Source organism: Arachis hypogaea, chromosome 17, assembly GCF_003086295.3.
Source record: "Arachis hypogaea cultivar Tifrunner chromosome 17, arahy.Tifrunner.gnm2.J5K5, whole genome shotgun sequence".
Taxonomy (NCBI): domain Eukaryota; kingdom Viridiplantae; phylum Streptophyta; class Magnoliopsida; order Fabales; family Fabaceae; genus Arachis; species Arachis hypogaea.
This window is the reverse complement of record NC_092052.1, coordinates 7,555,009-7,575,523: the sequence shown is the minus strand read 5'-3', so window position 1 is coordinate 7,575,523 and position 20,515 is coordinate 7,555,009. Positions and strand designations below refer to the sequence as shown.

At 29.4% G+C, this 20,515-nt stretch overlaps 1 non-coding gene and 1 pseudogene across 1 annotated transcript; both read right to left on the bottom strand.

The window, feature by feature from the left end:
* Window positions 1-7,197: 7,197 nt before the first annotated feature.
* On the bottom strand, window positions 7,198-9,035 carry LOC112765378 (uncharacterized). The gene is made up of 2 exons (XR_011875746.1): window positions 8,850-9,035; window positions 7,198-7,659 (listed from the first exon to the last, which is right to left on the bottom strand). It is a non-coding gene; the product is annotated as an uncharacterized protein (transcript).
* A 2,782-nt stretch (window positions 9,036-11,817) lies between these two features.
* On the bottom strand, window positions 11,818-13,659 carry LOC112762703 (uncharacterized; annotated as a pseudogene).
* Between the last annotated feature and the right edge of the window lie 6,856 nt (window positions 13,660-20,515).

The window sequence follows — 20,515 nt, the reverse complement described above, 5'->3', positions numbered from 1 at the left end:
TATCCTGATCTCTTAATCACAATGACATATAACTCGAGTTGGTAAGAGATTGGTAGAGTTAATAATCCAAAGAACTTAAAAGTTGAAAACTGACCAGATATATTATAAAAATTAAGCTTGACATGATAACCTCCGATTTTAAGTAAGGGATACCATTCGAAGTGCAGGATACATGTATTGCTCATCATTTAACCTTATTTTTAGAAACAATTTTCGTTAAATTATTTGCACAGTTATATATTTATCAAAGTATATATATAAAATAGATAGTTTATTTATTACATATTATTTTTTATCTTTTTATTATAATGATATATATGGTAGAATTCTAAAAGAGAAGTCCACTACACAACTTAAATTGACCGATTAATATTGTTAAGATTGTTCGATCGTGTTCGACACCCAAAACTGTTTAGAGCTATGTCTACATATATAATTTATGGACCATTTGCTCAACATCTCCGTAAATGAAAGATGGGTACTACACCAAATATTATCTTAAAACATTCAATAACACCACAGCTATTAATGATAGTGGATACCCATCATATAGAAGATAAGACACAAGAGTAGTCACTGAAAGGAAGAGATTTCATATGGATAATAGGAATGTAATTTCTTACAACGCATATCTAATAATGTCTTATCAAGCGCATGTTAATGTAGAGTACTACAACAAGTCAAATACTATTAAATATTTGTTCAAGTATATGAATAAAGGTTCAAACAAGGTGGCAGTTGAGGTTTCAAAAGAAACTTTTAGTGGAGAGGATGCTCAAATTATTATGAGGTCAAACAATTTTTTAATTACGGGTATTTGTCTGCACGTGAGGCTGTGTGGAGAACTTTGACATATGATATTTATCGAAGATGGCCTTCAGTGATGAGATTAACCTTTCATTTGTCTGAAAAGAAAAATATCATCTTTAAAGATAATGACAATCTTAAAAAAAATCATGGAATAAGAGAAATAAACAGATACGATGTTCTTAGAATTGATGGAGGCCAACAAAAAATTTAAAGCAAGTCAAACTTTAACGTACGTTGAGTTTCCAAATTAATTTGTTTATGATAGAAAAAAAGGAATGACATTCACGCAAAAGAAGGTATTCTATTGTGAGGTTAAACTATGTTCTACTGGGCATAGGTGATATCTATTATATGAGAATTTTGTTAACTGTTCAGAAAGGTTGCACAATATATGAGTCTATTATGACAGTCAATAGGATTATATATCCTAGCTTCTAAGATGCTTTTTATTCATTGGGACTACTGTATGACGATAAAAAATTCATTACAGCTATTAATGAGGTTTGGTCATCAATTGAGAAAACTATTTGTGATGTTATTGATATCTAATAGTGCTAGCAAACTAAATTGTATTTAGAATGTAATTTGGACATTATTAACTAACGAGATACTATATAAGAGGAGAAAAATATTGAAAAACTAAGGTATTTCATTGTGGTAATTAAATCATTATCACATGTAAGACTTTACTTGCCAAAATCAGTATTCACCTATGGATAGCTTTACGTTGCTTTGTCAAGAGTTAAGAGTCGCAATGGCTTGAACATTTTGATTCTAGGCTAAGATAGCAATCCAAAGTCATCAACAACAAATGTCAAGTTCAAAGAAGTTTTTAATAATATTTAGGTAAGAAAAATAGTATTTTCGTTTTAGTAACATGTTATAATTTATACTTTTGTACGAATATTTATTGTAAATTTAACTAATTTATCTATAACTATACTTTTAGACTTAAAATGAAATGTGTAACCTATAGCACAACATCATATGGCAATTGTTTATCTAATGATGTTAGTAAAATATTCTATTATCGATAAATTTTTGTTAGTTTTTTGGTATAAAGTTTAATGCAAAATTGATATGCTACCAATACAGTTATATATATTCTTATCTTTTTAGGTCTCTTTTCTTATCGTTCAAGAATATTATAAATTTTAAACTATTTTATTTGTATTTTATTTTAAGTAAATATAAAATAACATATTCAATACACTTATTATATAATAACGATGATAGTATTATATTAAAGTTAAAAATTTATGATTATAAAATACAATTTTTAATTTATCATGTCAAATTAAAATATAAGTCCGTGCATCGCACGGGTTTAACACTAGTAGTAATACAAATGGGGAGCTCATATGCTGACGTGGTGCTCATATGTTGAGTCTGAGAGTTTATTTACTTAGGTGTCGTCACTAGGAATTTTTCGATTTATATATAATTATAAATCATAAATTATTATTTGCTTAAATTGTTATTTTCAAATTTTAAATTATTCGTTTGGATTGTTTTATTTAGGTTGTTATTTTTTAAATTTTAAATTATTTTATTTGTTTGAATTATTTTACTTAGGTTGTTATTTTTTAAATTTTAAATTATTTTATTTAAGTTGTTATTTTTAAAATTTTAGATTATTTTACTTAGGTTATTATTTTTTAAATTTTAAATTATTTTACTTAGGTTGTTAATTGTTTTTAGCATTATTTTTTAAAATTTTGTTGATTTTTTTTTAAATTGCAGTCTACATAAGTTAATTGTACTTCGTTGTTACATTCTAATATTACTATAAAGATTTACGTTAATTTAGAGCTTTAAAAATTGTTAATATATTTATTTACTTTGTCTGCAAATTTAATTTAAATTTAAAATTAAAGTCAATCAAATTTAAAAAAATTTTAGTTATGACTCAATTATAAAAGTATAATTTAAAGTTCACCAATCTCTTTCTTTACATATATCCAAAATCTCTCTACTTATTTTAATGACTGGTATTCATAAAATTGCAGACATCAATCCTACAATCAACAATTTGTGTGTACGTATACGGGTGATACGTTTATGGACACTACCAAATTATGAAAATTTTCCATTGCCATACTCAATTGAGATGGTTTAATTCGATGAAGACGTGAGTTTTCTACTAATATTTTTCTATTTTATTTTAAATTCATATTATTTATATTTTAAATTTATTTGTTTATTCCCATCTAATCGTTCTTTGATTTTTGTTTATCAATTCTAGGGAGGAAAAATACACACCTCAGTTAAGAGGATTTTTGTATCTCGATTCGTGAATTTGCTGGAGGGAGGAATATCTTATCAAACAAGATATTTGGGTGTTAGACTCAATAAGGGTTACTTCAAGACTACACATCATGAGAATGTGGTTAATTGAAACCAACGTACCGATATGCACAGACTTCCAGAATCGTCAAGTATCTCACGATATAGATTTAAGTTTGTGAATTTTGACACTCTCAATGCTCTTGGTACGATTGCATTTATTTAGTTGGTAAGTTTATTATTTTAGAAAAAGTATAATTTATTTATAAATTTATTTATTTTATTGATAATTTCGGTTGTGTTTTTTTTTTTTAACAAACTTATTGATAATAATTTTTTTAAAAATAATTTTAAATATTATTGGATATCTCGCTGGAATTGGAAGTGAAAGAACTCTTGAAAAGAATGACAAATCTATCAAGTACACTATTATTGATTTAAAGATTGATGATAGGTAATTATGTATTTATTTTTATAAATATAAAAATTTTGATAATTTCATCTTTTTAAATTGTTATTTTAATTTATTTTATTATAAATATTTTTATTAATATTATTAATCAGTAACAAATGTATCTTAAATTCTTAACAAACATTAAGCTTAGTTATAATTTTTTAGATTCAAAGGCATCGTTTTTAAACGTCAAGTATTTAAATTTTTTGAAAAAATCACTTCGGATGTGAAAAAAAATTATTTAAATTAAAAAAAATATTAATAAAAGCATTCTTTCCTTGGTTTGTTTCTTACGAATTTAAAATAAATAAATAATTAATTTTTAATTTTTTTAAAATGTGTTTGACATTTTAATTTTATTATTAATTTTTAAATTTTAAAAATATAAAATACATATATATAATTTGATATTATTTTATTGGTAGTTACTTTTTTAGTTATAATTATTTTTTATTTATTTTGTTATAAAAAATATATTTAACATTAAATATTCTATTTGATATAGAAAAATAATAGAGTGTGTACTTGAATTAAATGCTTTTTTGAGATTCGGCAATAAAGATGGAACTGTTGTGGTCTTACAATTTGTTAGAGTAAAGTTATATAACGGTAATATTTATCCATAATTTTTTAACAATATATTTTTATATGTGAGCTTTTACTCATTTTTTATGTGAATTTTTACTCATTTTGTATTAAATTAAATTTTTCAGAAAAGATTGTTTTATAAAATTTCATGTAGGGCACAAAGATGTTTTTGAATTTTGAAGATGCAAATGTCATCCAATTTAAAAATAGGTGGGTAGACTTTGTAAAACATGTTTTACAATTTTAAAGATGCAAAGTCTACCAAATAATCTAACATATTTTGCATCTTTAAGATTGAAGAACATCTTTGTGCCATACATGAAATTTTGTAAAACAATATTTTCTGAAAAATTTAATTTAATACAAAATGAGTAAAAATTTACATAAAAAATGAGTAAAGCTCACGTATAAAAATATATTGTTAAAAAATTATGGATAAATATTACCGTTATATAACTTTATTCTAACAAATTGTAAGATAATAACAGCTCCATCCTTATTGTCGGATCCCAAAAAAATATTTAATTCATGTGCATAGTTGCCAAAAAATGTACACTCCATTATTTTTCTATATCAAATAAAATGTTTAATGTTAAATATATTTTTTTATAACAAAATAAACAAAAAATAATTATAACTAAAAAAGTAACTTCCAATAAAATAATATCAAATTATATATATATTTTATATTTTTAAAATTTAAAAATTAATAATAAAATTAAAATGTCAAACACAATTTAAAAAAAATAATTAATTAATAATTATTTTAAATTCGTAAGAAACAAACTAAGGAAAGAATGCTTTTTATTAATTTTTTTAAATTTAAATACTTTTTTTTTCAAAATCAATCCGAAGTGATTTTTTTAAAAAATTTGAATACTTGACGTTTAAAAACGGTGTATTTGAATCTAAAAATTTATAACTAAGCTTAATCTTAGTTAAAATACATTTTTTACTTATTAATAATATTAATAAAAATATTTATAATAAAATAAATTAAAATAACAATTTAAAAAGATGAGATTATCAAATTTTTTAATTTTATATTTTTAAAATTTAAAAAATAATAATAAAATAAAAATGTCAAAGACAATTTAAAAAAAATTAATAATTATTTTAAATTTGTAAGAAACAAACCATGGAAAGAATGCTTTTTATTAATTTTTTTAAATTTAAATACTTTTTTTTTCAAAATCAATCCCAAGTGATTTTTTTTTTAAAAAATTTTATATTTATAAAAATAAATGTATAATTACCTATCATCAATTTCTAATTCAATAATAATGTACTTGGTAGATTTGTCATCCTTTTTAAGAGTTCTTTCATTTCCAATTTCAGCAAGATATCCAATAACATCTAAAATTATTTTTAAAAAAAATTATTATCAATAAGTTTGTTAAAAAAAAACACAGCCAAAATTATCAATAAAATAAATAAATTTATAAATAAATTATACTTTTTCTAAAATAATAAACTTACCAACTAAATAGGTGCAATCGTACAAGGAGCATTGAGAGTGTCAAAACTCACAAACTTAAATCCATATCGTGGGATACTTGATGATTCTAGAAGTCTGTGCACATCAGTACGTTGGTTTAAATTAACCGCATACTCATGATGTGTAGTCTTAAATAACCCTTATTGAGTCCAACACTAAAATATCTTGTTTGATAAGATATTCCTCCCTCCAGCAAATTCACGAATCGAGACACAAAAATCCTCTTAACTGAGGTGTGTATTTTTCCTCCCTAGAATTGATAAACAAAAATCAAAGAACGATTAGATGGGAATAAACAAATAAATTTAAAATATAAATAATATGAATTTAAAATAAAATAGAAAAATATTAGTAGAAAACTCACGTCTTCGTCGAGTCAAACCATCTCAATTGAGTACGACAATGGAGAATTTTCGTAACTTGGTAGTGTCCATAACCGTATCACTCGTATGCGTACACACAAATTGTCGATTGTAGGATTGATGTCTGCAATTTTGTGAATACCAGTCATTGAAATAAGTAGAGAGATTTTGGATATATGTAAAGAAAGGGATTGATGTACTTTAAATTGTGGTGCTATACATATCTCATAACTTATACTTTTATAGTTGACTCATAACAAAATTTTTTTAATTTAATTGACTTTAATTTAAATTTAAATTAAATTTGTAGACAAAATAAATAAATATATTAACAATTTTTAAAACTCTAAATTAACAAAATTTTAAAACAACCGAAGTACAATGTAGCTGCAATATTTTTAAAAAAAATCAAAAAAATTTTAAAAATTAATGCTAAAAAGAATTAATAAATTTTTAAAAAATAGTATTAAAATTTAAAAAATAACAATCTAAGTAAAATAATTTAAAATTTAAAAAATAACAACTTAAATAAAATAATTTAAAATTTAAAAAATAACAACCTAAGTAAAACAATCCAAACAAATAATTTAAAATTTAAAAATAACAATCTAAGCAAATAATAATTTATAATTTATAAATATAAATCGAAAAATTTTTAGTGACGACATCTAAATAAATAAACTCTCATACTTAACGTATGAGTACCACGTCAGCATAATTTAAAATTTGAAAATAACAACCTAATTAAATAATAATTTAAAATTTATAAATATAATTAAAAAAATTTCTAGTGACAATGCCTAAACAAATAAATTCCCAGACTCAATGTATAAGCGCCACGTCAGTACATCAACTTCCTATTTGTATTACTATAAAGATACTTTGGCCACGTCAAAAAAAAAACATGAATACCGTACTACTGGTGAGAATTTGAAACCCCATGCAATGAAGCAGCTGGTGGGGTCATGGTCACTTGCCACAAGCATGCTGCTCTAGAGTGTGGTGGAGTTGGTCGAAGGAGCAAGAAGGTTCGAGAAGGTGTTGAGGTAGTGCTAGGCGGTGGAATGGGTCTGGAAACTTTCAACGGAGATCGAAGATTTTGAATTAGTGATGGTTCAGAACCGATTTCATAAAAGCGAAGCAGCTCGTGGATTTAGGTAAATAACTAAATATCACAAATTACTGTGGATGGTTTAGAATTTAGTATTAGTCAACAAAAAGTCACCATAGCCACCATTTCTGTAGTCATCAGAGACGTGGCGATTTATTATATGAAATAACTGACGGTACAGATAGATACAGATAGCACAAGAGCATGCATGGCATGGTGCATGTATGAAGTCCGTGGTAGTTTACTAGTTCATGCACCATGCTTTATTTCTTATTTCTTATTATTTACATTATGAACATCATTGAAACAAACACACACCTATGTATAGAGAACTATAGATCCGTGCATCCATATATATCCGCCGGAGCATTTTATCATGGAGCTTGACCACCCCAGCCACCACCACCGCCACCCCAGCCGCGTCCTCCCCCTCCTCCATATCCTCCCCGTCCTCCCCATCCGCCGCCATATCCTCCTCGTCCTCCCCATCCGCCGCGTCCTCCCCCGCCCCGGTAATAAAATCCTTCGTCTGTTGGGTCTTCTTGAGTAGCTGTACATATATACAAAATAATTAATACAATACATATATTGGACAAAAAAATTCAAAACAAATTTTACTGTAACATAATTAGGTTTTTAAAAAATACATTTCAAGACATCCTAGTCTCATTTAAAATGACGCAAAAAACAATCTGTTTGACAAAAGTAATTTTTGAAGATATTTTGAAAATAAAATATTTTGTTTAAAATCAAAGTGTTCGATGTGAAATTTTTTAGAAATCAATTCGAATATTTATTCTAAAATTAATAAACAAAAACTAAAGGTAATTTGAAACTATGAGTATGTGTAATAATATTAAAGATATAACATATATAATTAACGGTATATATAATGGTATAAAATTAAAAGAAATACTTGAGCACTATTAGAATTATATTTTGATCATTAATTAGTCAACAATATTTAAAAGTGTGAGCTAAAATATATTGTTGAATTACTAAATTAAAGGAATCAAATTCATGGCTAAAAATAATAGTAAAAAACAGTAATTCGAATAATTTACTACCATTTCTAAAATTAATAGCAACAATTTTTTTAAGATGATGTAAATTGTTTTATTCCTAGAATTTTACAAAATTTTCAATTTGATCCTAACATTTAAATTATAGAAGTAACTTTTCTAAAACTTGTAAAATATAGGTCAACAACAAAAGTTAACATGAGAATTAAATCATAGAGATAGATTTGAAAACACTTAGAAAGGTTTGTATAAAATTAAATCAATTTAAATATTTAAATATATAAAATTAAAAATTATGAGCGAATTAAAGTCTGCTTTACTCTCTAGTTTAGATAGAGTGAATAATAATGATCATTTAGATTTTTCTAGTATATTAGTGTACTTGTCCATAAAATTATATAATTTAGCACGTTAATTTATAATAGTAAGAAAAGGGAAAGAAGTCAAAATAACATTTTTGGTGGTTAAATTAAAGTTAAAATAGCTTTTATGTACTTCATGATGAACTTAAAAGAGTAGTTTTGACTTTTGAGTTAATGGTGAAATCAATCATGCATGAAATAAAATAGGCGTGTAAAAAAAATTTATACATGTTACGTTTATGTTAAAAAGTAATTATTTAATACAAAATATATATTTTAAATAAATTATATAATATAACTAGTATATATATAATATTTTAAAAATTCATTTGCGAATTGTTATTTTACATATATACCTTGTTTCTCATCTTTGAATGGTTGATCAATTGCCACCACAGCAGAGATGAGCAACAATGTGCAAAACAAGCAGAAAAAGAAAAAGGGCTTGGTATTCATATTTGCCATTGTGATTAATTAAAAGATATGTAGTGAAAGTACATGAACTATGCGTTTCTCCTCCACACTATTTATAGTGATAAATGAAAAAGAAGATAAACCAAAGTGGTTGAAAAATTAAATGATAACCTTCCTTAAATACAACCTAAAACATTTATATTTCGATTGGGTTAAATTGCAATGAAATGAAGGGTCAACGAAGCTTATCAACACTACCGATTGAGCCATTCGATTTTAGAGCGTAAAATGTGAATAGTAGGACGCGTGGGAAAAACTTAGGTAAGCAAATTGATGAAACCATGGCAACTGGCAAATGGCCTTGGGAATATATATGCTAACCAGTATTATTGCATCATGCATGTATAATGCAACGTAAAGGCCTCTGAAGGGTAGCAATTAATATACTCTTTATTTTTTAAAAATAATTTTTATTATATATAATTTATATAAAAAAATATTTTTACTTTTTTATTATTACTTAAACCAAAATATTTCTTAATAAAAATACAAAATACTTACGGCTAGAATTCAAAATACTAAAAATCTAAAATTATATTGTAAAAGAATAAACCGTTAATTTGAATTACTTTATCGGATCTGATCTAATAAAATGATCAGATCGATCTTATTACTTAATAATTCAATCAGGTTACCTCTAAATACTTATTATTTTGATTTATGTTATATTTATTTATTTTTATGCATATTAATAAATAAAGTGTTAATAATACATTAGTTTTAATAAAATATTTTTTTTAATATAAAACTTAAGAAAATAATTTATATTTTATTATGAGGACAAATAAAATATAATAAAAAAATAAATATTTACTTCTATATATCATTGCTATTTTTTTTTAAGTATGACTTGCATTCCCTCCTAAGTAATGCCCTTGCATTGTACATGTAGGTAAAGACTTTTGCTAATCTACTCATGTTATTGGGATTATATATTACGTTGATCAGAATTGTTTAACTCATTAGTACTTATATAGTTATATGTACCAAGACTAATCAATGTGGCTGATTAACTTGTATGGGATGCTTTTCATAAAAATGAGTAAAACATTTTTTTGTAAAATGTTTACGTGTTGTATTATTATTGTACGTATTAATTAACTTGTTATTTTTGAATTTCTTAATAAATTAGAATAAAATCGACTTTTTTTATAACAATAACAATAAACTCAATTTTTTTAGGGATTTAATTGTATTTTTAATTTTTTAGGAATTTAAATATCCGCAAAATAAAAAAGTCAGAGATATATTTGTCTTTTTATCAAAAAATTTAAAGATATTCGATTTAGATTATATAATTCGATCAGATCAAATTGGGTCTAATAATTATAATGTAAACAATTAGATTTATTATTGTTGCTATAATAAACCGATTTTGTTCTGGTTTATTAAAAAATAAATTATTAACCGATTTAATAAAGATGTCTAATAATAACATCACACATATAAACATCTTTAAAAAAAATATATTTTTAGTGTCTTTATTAAAGTGATATCCAACTTTCATATATTTCTTTTCTTTCAAAAAAAAAAAAGAAAAAAAAAGATAACGAACACTATAAGTATGTCTTAATAATAATTATAATTATCTATTTGAATATATAATTATGTAAATTGTTAGAATTCATGATGAATTACAGAATAAATTAAAATTAATATTAAGAAATACAATGAGAATGTAGAATGAGAAATATCTATTCATAAACTAATATAATTTAATCATAATGATAAAATTAATCTAATATCAAATTCATAAATATAAAATTTATATGAGATATATCTAGATATTAAATAAATATATTCTTGAGAGCTCTATCTCAATTGTAGAAGAAGTTTTTTTTTTTTTTGATAATACACTTAGGGTAAGTTTGGCTAAATTTTTTAAATAAGTTCTTTTGAAAAAAGAGCTTAAAATATAAGGATTTTTATTAATAACAACTTTTAAATAAGTTATTTTGTGTTTAGAAAGTTATTATAGAAGTCCTTGTTTTAAAGTTGTGTATTAAATAAGAGTGATAAAATAGCTTTTGAAAATAGGAGAAGTCACATTTTTAACTTTTTCAAAAACTCTTAAATAACTTTTTAAAAAGTTAAAAATTTAACTAAAAAATTGTACCAAACACTATTAATATAACTTTTTATAAGTCAAAAATAAAAAAAATAAATTTTAGAATTTCCCAAACGAACTCTTAATTATATTGAATCGATGGTGAATAATTATTAGGCCATAATATTAAAAATGCCTTTTAATATTTTATTTTTATTCTAATTAGTAACAGTAAAAATACGTATAAATACATTTTTATATATAATTTAGTGATCATAAAAAAAAACTCTAATGAAATAATAATTATTTTTGACAGTTAATAACTGTAAAAACTGTTTATTTGTCTTGAAGGTAAGTGAGTGTATTGGGTAATTGTATTTAAATTGTTAACTATCATGGCTTGCAATAAATGCAACTTAAAAGATCTAAAATCTTGATTTGATTATTTTTCGAGGTAAGCATCAAAGTAGTCCCTGAAGTTACCCTCGAACCTCAAAGTAATTCTTGAAGTTAAAAATTAGTCGTAATCGTCTCTGAAGTTGATCTCCGGTACTCATAGTGGTCCTTCCGGAGAATTTCGTCTAGCTGGCGCAACCGGAAAGCTGACCTGGCGTCGTTGGTGACACGTTAGCAGCGCAACAGCTAGCTGACGTGGCGCAGTAAACATTTTAGACTCAATTTGGTTCTTAATTTTAGGTTAAAAATCCTAACCCCCAATTGACTCTCTTCTCCTTTCTTTTCTATCGCACACACTGTTCTTCTCTACTCTCCGTCACACAAGAGGTGAGTCTTCACTGTCTTCTTCATCTTCGAAAACCACACGTTATGGCTAACACTAGCAACGCAGCTAAGAGTTCCAACAACCCACGATCATTTGGAAGCATCATGAGGATACATTTGTATGATATCTATGAATGTTACAATATGAAAGTTTCACCTTTTTCCTCAAATTGTTTCTCCTCCCATATAACAGTGCAAATAGTATCCCAATGATAGCACCAGAATACTCAGACAGTATTGCTCTGAATTAGTAAGAAAGAGAATAACTATGTTAAGTTCATAAATAAAAAATTAAAAATTTGATTTCAAGCATCACTCAACATGCGCAATACTAATATAATGAAGAAATAACTATATAATGATGGCAACTGATAACAATTGGTCAATGACAAACTGTAAATCAGTTATCAGGATTCTATGCGAATGAATTTCATTCAAGATGCTACATGGGTAAAAAGACATAGTTAAAGATTAATAATATGGCACACTAATCTTACAAACTAAAATTTTCTACAAGCATACTAAAACCAACCTAACTGGTCCACATGATCTCAGTCCCTTTCTCCGCAAGACAAAATAAGTGCTGTTATAGCACCATTTATTATGGATGACACAACCTGAAAAACAAATGGTACTAGTCAAGGACTGTTCATATCACTAAAACCTTTGGATATGAATATATTGGTTTGTATATAGCACTCTGCCCTAAGATAAAAACAGTTAAATTTACCTGTGTATTAGAAAGTGGCCTGCCCTTCCAAGGCTTTTGCAAAATCAAAAAGAGAATTGCTGCAGGAGCTATGCAGGCAAACAAGAAAAAAACAACCGAAGCTCCACTTTGGGTTAAGTAGCGATACATGGAGTATATTGACCATATCCTCATGAAATTTGCAGCAACATGAATAATTTGCAATGGTGTTTGTCTACAAATGGAAGATTATCATCAGCACGCTAAGAACAAACCCAGTCACTAATCAGTATGGCATAGTAGAATGTCACGAGACTTAGAAATTCCTGAGTACAATAAAGCTTTTCCCTTCTGCACCACATCAACTACACAAATCAAACAATATCTTTGTATCTTACCAGAAACCATATCCACAAACACTGAAACACACCATCTAAATCCAAGCTCTTCTTACTAATTTTGTCTACAAGTTAGAACCGCCCATTTTTAAATATTTTCCTACCAAACATCCAATATAATCTTCTTAATCTAGCATCCACTATCTTGTTCTCCCAAGACCAGACCACCCAAGACTTTCTTATATTATCATTATTAAATGATAAGTCACATAAAACTATATAGTCATGTCTTTCCTACAATAAATGATACACCAAATTTGTCCACAATCCACATTGATTCTTAATATTATCTTGTCTACTGTGTCAATGTGTCACAATAACATACTAGCACTGAGCCAACTACAAACACAAATCAAACTAATCTAGTACATATTAGATAGCATGGTAAGGTAGGAATAATCATCATAAAAAGTTTGAACCAGTGGCTACAATCGAGTTCTTAAAACAACTGAAACATTAAGATAACGACTACAATCAAATGCTAAAACATTGACGCACTAAAAAACACCATAAAGCAGAAATCTCCTATTCCATTGTCACATGATAAAACCCAATAATAATAAATATTGCCACAAATTAGAAATAATCGTTTAATAATGTGCATATCCAAAAGCAAAATATTAGAGAAATGGGGAAAATTTTAGGTTTTTCTCTTGAGATACAATTTTACCTTTTGAGGTTGAGGAGGAGAGCCTCGATCCACTGAGAATTTGTTCGGGGACATCATCGTTTACGGAATCCAATAGACGCAGAGAAAGATGACGATCGAAGGGAGAAATGAAGAGTGAAGAGTGTGACGGAGAGTAGAGGAGAACAGCGTGTGCAATGGAGAAGAAAGGAGAAGAGAGTCAATTGGGGGTTAGGATTTTTAACCTAAAATTAGGGACCAAATTGAGTCCAAAATTTTTACTGCGCCACGTCAGCTAGCCGTTGCGCTGCTAACGTGTCACCAACGACGTCAGGTCAGCTTTTCGATTGCCACAGCTGGACGAAATTCACCGGAAGGACCACTATGAGTACCGGAAATCAACTTCAGGGACGATCTCGACAAATTTTTAAGTTCAGGGATTACTTTGAGCCTCGAGGGTAATTTTAGGGACCACTTTGATGCTTACCTCTTATTTTTCTTTAAAATCCATTGATGAGAGTTTGAAACTTAAACAAATAACTACTTAATTTACATGAAGATGTATTTATATAAAAACGATAATTAATTTATTAAATAATATTTTATTTAAATTGTTTAATATAATACATATTTATATTTTAATATATTTTTAAAATTTTCATGCGCGAATGTAACAACTTTTTTACCATTTCAATATTGAGAAAATACTAAGTAGGTGACAAAATACGAAAATACAAAAAAAATAAAAAAAATTTAAAATGATAAAGTAAGACTATATTTTTTTATTATATAGAATAACTGACGGTACACATTGAAAAGGATACATATTAGTCAATTAAAAGAAAAAAAGTTTGTTATTGCTAATAAAATGAGTTGAGATATTTTGGCGGGGTTGTTGTGAATGATGAGTTTTTTTGTTCTCTTCTTAGGATTATATAAGACTCACCCTAACTGTAATTCTATTTTGACGATTTTTAGCAAATTGATGGTGGTTCGATTTTAATGGTCTGGAAGCAAAACCAACTCCTCTGTGCGAGTACCAGTTTTCTATAAGTGCATTAAAGTGTCTTCGATTAGACTAAATTTAAAGGATTAAAATACAGTAAATTCATAAATTAGTAAATAAAATTCAGAAATTAACATTTTGTAAACAATTTAAAGAAATTAAAAGAAAACAATAAGTTACTTTCTTTTAAAGTAAAGAACTTCTTCATGTAAAATGGTAATGATAAAATACTGAAAACTAAATTCAACAGAAAAAAATAAAGAAATATGAATAACACTTAATGAATAAGATTAAATAAAATATGAAAAAATACAAACATGATGAAATTAAAAAGAATAAAAGAAGATGGAAGGAACCCTACAGAAAAAGGAAACTCGATCGCAAACTCAGAGATACGCTGGGATGTGAGAGTGCTTAGAGTGTTTTTTTCTGAGTAAAAGTTCTAACCCCTTTTTACTAAAAATCTCTAGTATTTATAAGCTGCCCTTACATAACGGTCAATTAAAATTACATTAATTACAATTAATTAAAATTAAAATAAATTACAATTTTGAAACACAACTGCCTTTGGTAACTGTTTCCACTACATGATTATAGATATTCTCCATGTGATTAATTATCCACTCCCATGTGATTAATTATCCACTAACCTTCTCACTTCTTTGACCACTCGACTAAATCTTTGAAAGTCTTCCTTCAAATCGAATCTCCTCGTCAATTTAACTTCTTCGATTTCAACAAAGCAATTCGGAAACAACTTCTGTGTCAGCAACTCCCAAACTTAGCCTCCTAAACACATTTCCTCGAAAGCCTATATTCAATATCTTTCGATTCAATTCCTTTCATATCGAAAATCAATTTTCGATCAACAAATTGCCCCTTTGGATTAATGTGGTTTCCTTTAATATCATTATCGAAAAGCAGAGCACTTAATCCAAAAACATCCGTTTTCACATTAATAATAATTATCATTAAAAACTTCCATTATCATTAGCCCACTCGACACGTCTCCCAAGAGTCACGCCCTCTCTCTTCACCATTCCATCTTCCTCAAGAAGTTACCTCTTTTCGTATCTTGTCTACAGTAACGGCTACAACAACACTTTAAAAGCACCATTCTTACCTCCATTCAATTTTCCTACATTCCATCATTCTCTAGACTTTCTTTACAACCTCAAATTTCTTCACAAAACTTCCAAATCTAAAAATGGCCGGCTCTTCTTCACAAATCACTCCTTCTGACAAAGGCAAAGGCCATGCATCAATACCACCACCTCCACCAGCTCTTCGCATTCTCAATCAGATTAATGATGAAATCATTGATGACCCTCACATTCAATCCAGTGACAATAGTATTTTAATTCCTTTCACAATCAGAACTGACACACATTGCTTCCTCGGACCAATTGAATCTCTGGAAAAGGTGAACAAGAAGTCTCTATCTTTTCCCAGTGCTGAAGGGGAAGATTTGCTGATAAATCAATCTTTCAACATTTCCCATTTTATCAACCAAAAGACGTTCAGGAACAACCCAAAAATCAGCCCACGAGGATATGATTTTACAGCCTGGTACCGACGTCTTGAACCCACCAAAAGTGCCAGTTGGAGAGCTCTAGGGATTCATGAACTGCTGAGACTCTCTCATTTCTCTCTGACTACACATCCCTGGATGATTGGGGCTGTTACATGCTTCTGGAACAGAACCACCAATAATTTCCACATTTCTTGTGGAATGATTGGAATGTCTCTTCTCGACGTGGCCGCAATTACTGGACTCCCTTTCAATTTACCAGATTACACTTCTGAAATGCAACCTGAACGTCAATACAACGTCGTTCTGAATAGTCCTTACAGTGAATTCATCGCCCATAACATGGGTAGAGAAGGTACCAAAATCACTGACAATGAACATGTAGCTTTCTTATTCTACTGGTTAAATGTAATCCTATTTTGCTCTCGTAGCATCCAAATGTCAAAACTTTACCTCTCTTTGGCCTCACTTATCCATTAAGGCAAAACTTTCAATCTGGGCAAGCTTCTCTTAGGGCACATCCTCGAGGAACTCGGCCAATTTGTTACAAACCAACGAGAAAATAAATTAATAAATGCAGGAGGCCCTCTATGGCTTCTTCAATTATGGCTCAATGCCATCTTTAAAAATTTCATGACCAAACCCGAAAGTGGTCAAACTGACAAACAGTATATTGAATGGTTTTGATTAGCTGCATACAAGCCCAATTTCCCGAATGCACAATCGGATGACGATAGGTTCTGGGCTGTTTTCGCCCTTTTTCATTCTTGTAAAAATTTTGAAAATGAACAGCTGAATTTTACTCCTTACTTACGCCGCAACTGAGGCCCTGCCTGGTTAGATCATTTGCTTTTTCCACACTCAAATGAAGGGAGTGAACTTGCCAAACGAAGTTGGGCACATTTATTAGCAGTTCAGGTAATCCCCACGGGATTATCTTTACAGAAAAAAGAAAAATTCAAGATAACTCTGTATGCTCCTCACCTATCTGCTAGACAATTGGGATTCTCACAAGCCATTCCCAAACCTCAGCCTCGAAATGATGCTTCTTTATGTCACTTCCTTCTAACCACTCAAGAAGACTTTGACTCTTGCCTTGCCATGAATCAACAGCGCAGGGAGCATTTCAATTTCATAGAATACGAACGCAGTTCTTATATTACCAAATCATGTGCTGAATGGTGGGCTACCTATTATGCTAGGTACACTCGTACCTTAGAAGACATTTAACAAACTGCAATCCAAATCACCCCTGTTGCTGAGAGTTCTCCAAAGAAAACTCAGAAAAGGAAATCTGAAACTGCTCGACCACCACCAGCGCAAAGCAGAAAAACTCCTACTAAAACTTCTCGAAAGGTAACTTTGTAATTCTTCTTTTTATTTAAGACATATTTCAACTTTTATCTTTTAAGTCATACTTAACTCTGGATTTCTTATCAGTTGGTACTGCTTTCATCGACTGAAAGTTCTGAAGAAATCAATCTGGCCATCAAAGACACTCCTACTGCCTCTTCCCAATCAGAAGATATAGCCGATTCTGATTCTGGACCCCAATTGATCCGCAGGACTCAGGTAACACGATCATAACTACAAACTTTGTTTATTTAAACGTAAAATTGAAACTCACAAATGTGTACCTTTTATTCTAGCCTGCTCATGTCACTCATTCAGTCACTTCTGTTGAAGAGCCTAACCCATTAATTTTGCCACAGCAACACGGTCAAGTTTTCCACCTCGATTCAATTTTCAGGACCCAGAGTAATTCTAGCCACTTTTCCACCTTCTTCTCATACAACACAAATAGTAGATCCAACAGTCAATCCTTTACAGCACTCCCCAGCAGAAACCCAAAGAATTGAATTGACCTCTCCGGACAATCAGATTATTCTTTTTGAAAAGAATTTAATAGTCCCTGATTCTGATTCTGCTTCCAAAGTTGTTGACACCACCAACTCAGACTCCTCCAAATCTAAGGTCTCAGAAACTCCACCAGAATTGCAACCAACATCTTTAGACTTGGCACAACTTCAAACTCCTCCAGGACCAAAACCAAACACGTCAATCATCCCCACCACTCCATCAAGTGCTACCTTGGATGACTTGACTTCTATTTTGGATAAAATCATCTAGGGGACCAAAGTGCCAATACCTGTTCCAGTCATCTCAAGTCCAGTTTCTGCAAGACCTCTAATCGAATTAGATCCTGATACTCGGAAACAACTTCGATTGCTCATCAAGCTCTTGGATCATCCTCCTGTCGCGTGGGTTAATGACCCAATCCTTAATCAACTTTTGACCTCTCTTCTAAGCTCCTCTTTTAAAATCCCAACCAACATTCCCTATTCTGATTTAATTCAAGGATTTAAACAACTCATTGAAGAAAGTGTCACATTCCATTTTCAATTTCAAGAAATTGAAAATCAAGAAGCCACAACCATATCCAGAATTGAAAATTTTCAAGCAACTGGTCAACTAATCAAAGCTGCTCGTGATGAGTTTAATTTAAAGATTGCCAGTGCTATTTCTGTCCAAGCCTTTCATGATCAGGAAGAGGCACGACTCGAAGCGGAATTAGCTTTAATTCAAGAACAACTCGCTACTCTCCGCCAGAATTGGGCTACCTTGGCTAAACCTTTGATTGCAGCTCAGCAAGAACATCTCCTTATCTAACAGCTTGTCTCAATCGACACTGAGCGAGAAAAAGTCAAACAACAGCTTGAGGAGATCCAGATTGATAAATCTAAACAAACTAGCTAGGATGCTCACAACTTTGGAAAGCAAAAGAACCAAACTACGCTTTGTTCTGGCTAAATTACTGGCGTCTTAAACCTTTTCTTTTTTTATAATGACTTTTGTCTTTTTTTAAACCTTATGCATGTTGGATTTTCTATGTTTGCCAACAATGAAAAGTTTTAAATATTTTTCATTAATTGAGCTAATCACCTTTCCTGACTCGATATCTTTAATTTGATAAGCATTTCCAGAATATGTCCCTATTACTTGAAAAGGACCTTCCCAACTATGGGACCACTTACCAAGAAATCTCGATTTCTTTTCCATTGGTAAAATAACTTTCAAAACCAATTCGCCTGTTTGGAAAGATTTTCTAGAAATTCGATGATTATAACTTCAAGCAATACTTTCCTTCTGTCGAATTATATTCTCTAATGCCAAGATTCGTTCTGAATCTAATTCATTTAATTCATCAAACATTGCATTCCAATAATCATCGACCGGCAAATCATTTTGTTTCGTTACCCTTAAAGTATTCAAATTAATTTCCAATGGTAACACTACATCATGACCATATACTAATTTATATGGTGAAGTTCCTGTCGAACCTCTTGGTGAATTTCGATAAGCCCATAATACTTGACTTAAAGTTTCATGCCATGTTCGAGGCCTATTCCCAATATGCTTTTTAATTAAGCCTATCAATATTTTGTTTGCTGCTTCAACTTGGCCGTTAGCTTGTGCATAATAAGGAGTCGAAGTGACCATACTAATATTCCTCGAAGCTGCAAAGTTTTTAATTCTTTGACCAGTAAACATAGTTCCTTGGTCAGTACTTAATGTTTGAGGAATTCCAAATCGATGAATAATATTTTCCTCAATAAAGTCAATTATCTCAGTTTGCCCAGCTTCTACTAACGGAATAGCCTCAACTCACTTCGTAAAATAATCAATAGCCACTAAGATAAACTTATGTTGTCTCGACGAAGGAGGATAAATCAAGCCAATTAGATCCAAAACCCAACCTCTAAATGGCCATGGCTTTATTATCGAATGTAACTCAGTTGCTGGAATTTGTTGTATCGAACCATGTTTCTGACATTCCTGACATGCTTTTGCATAATCAACACAATCTTTTATCATAGACGGCCAATATACATGATTTCGAGATAACACCCATCTCATTTTCCTTCCTGCCTGATGAGCACCACAAATTCCATTATGAACCTCGCCCAGAGCAACATTCTGATCTTCTCGACCTAAACATCTCGACAAACTTCCATCAATTCCTTTTTTATATAACTCATCAGCCAATAAAACAAAATTCATTGCCCGTAACTTAATTTTTCTATCAACTGCAGTATTGGGATCTTTCAAATATTGAGCAATGAGCTTTCTCCAATCAGAATCCTCCCATTCATCCATACACAACACTTCTCTTTTACTTGCAGGTACTAAAATTTGATGGATACTAGAAAATTTTCTAACAGTTTTCGGGCTAATCCGATATTTTGAAGCAATTTGGGACAATTCATTAGCAATTTCATTATGAATTCTAGGGATATGTAGCTGATGGTTTCAGTGGCTAAAAGAAGGGGGGGTTGAATCTTAGCCCCCTTTTTCTGTTGCTAATGCTTGCTGAACTCAGAGGAGACTTTTCTGTTTTAGCTCGTCTCTGGACACGAGACTTTTTGTTTTTGCTCGTCACTTGCCACGAGACTTTTTGTTTTGTCTCGT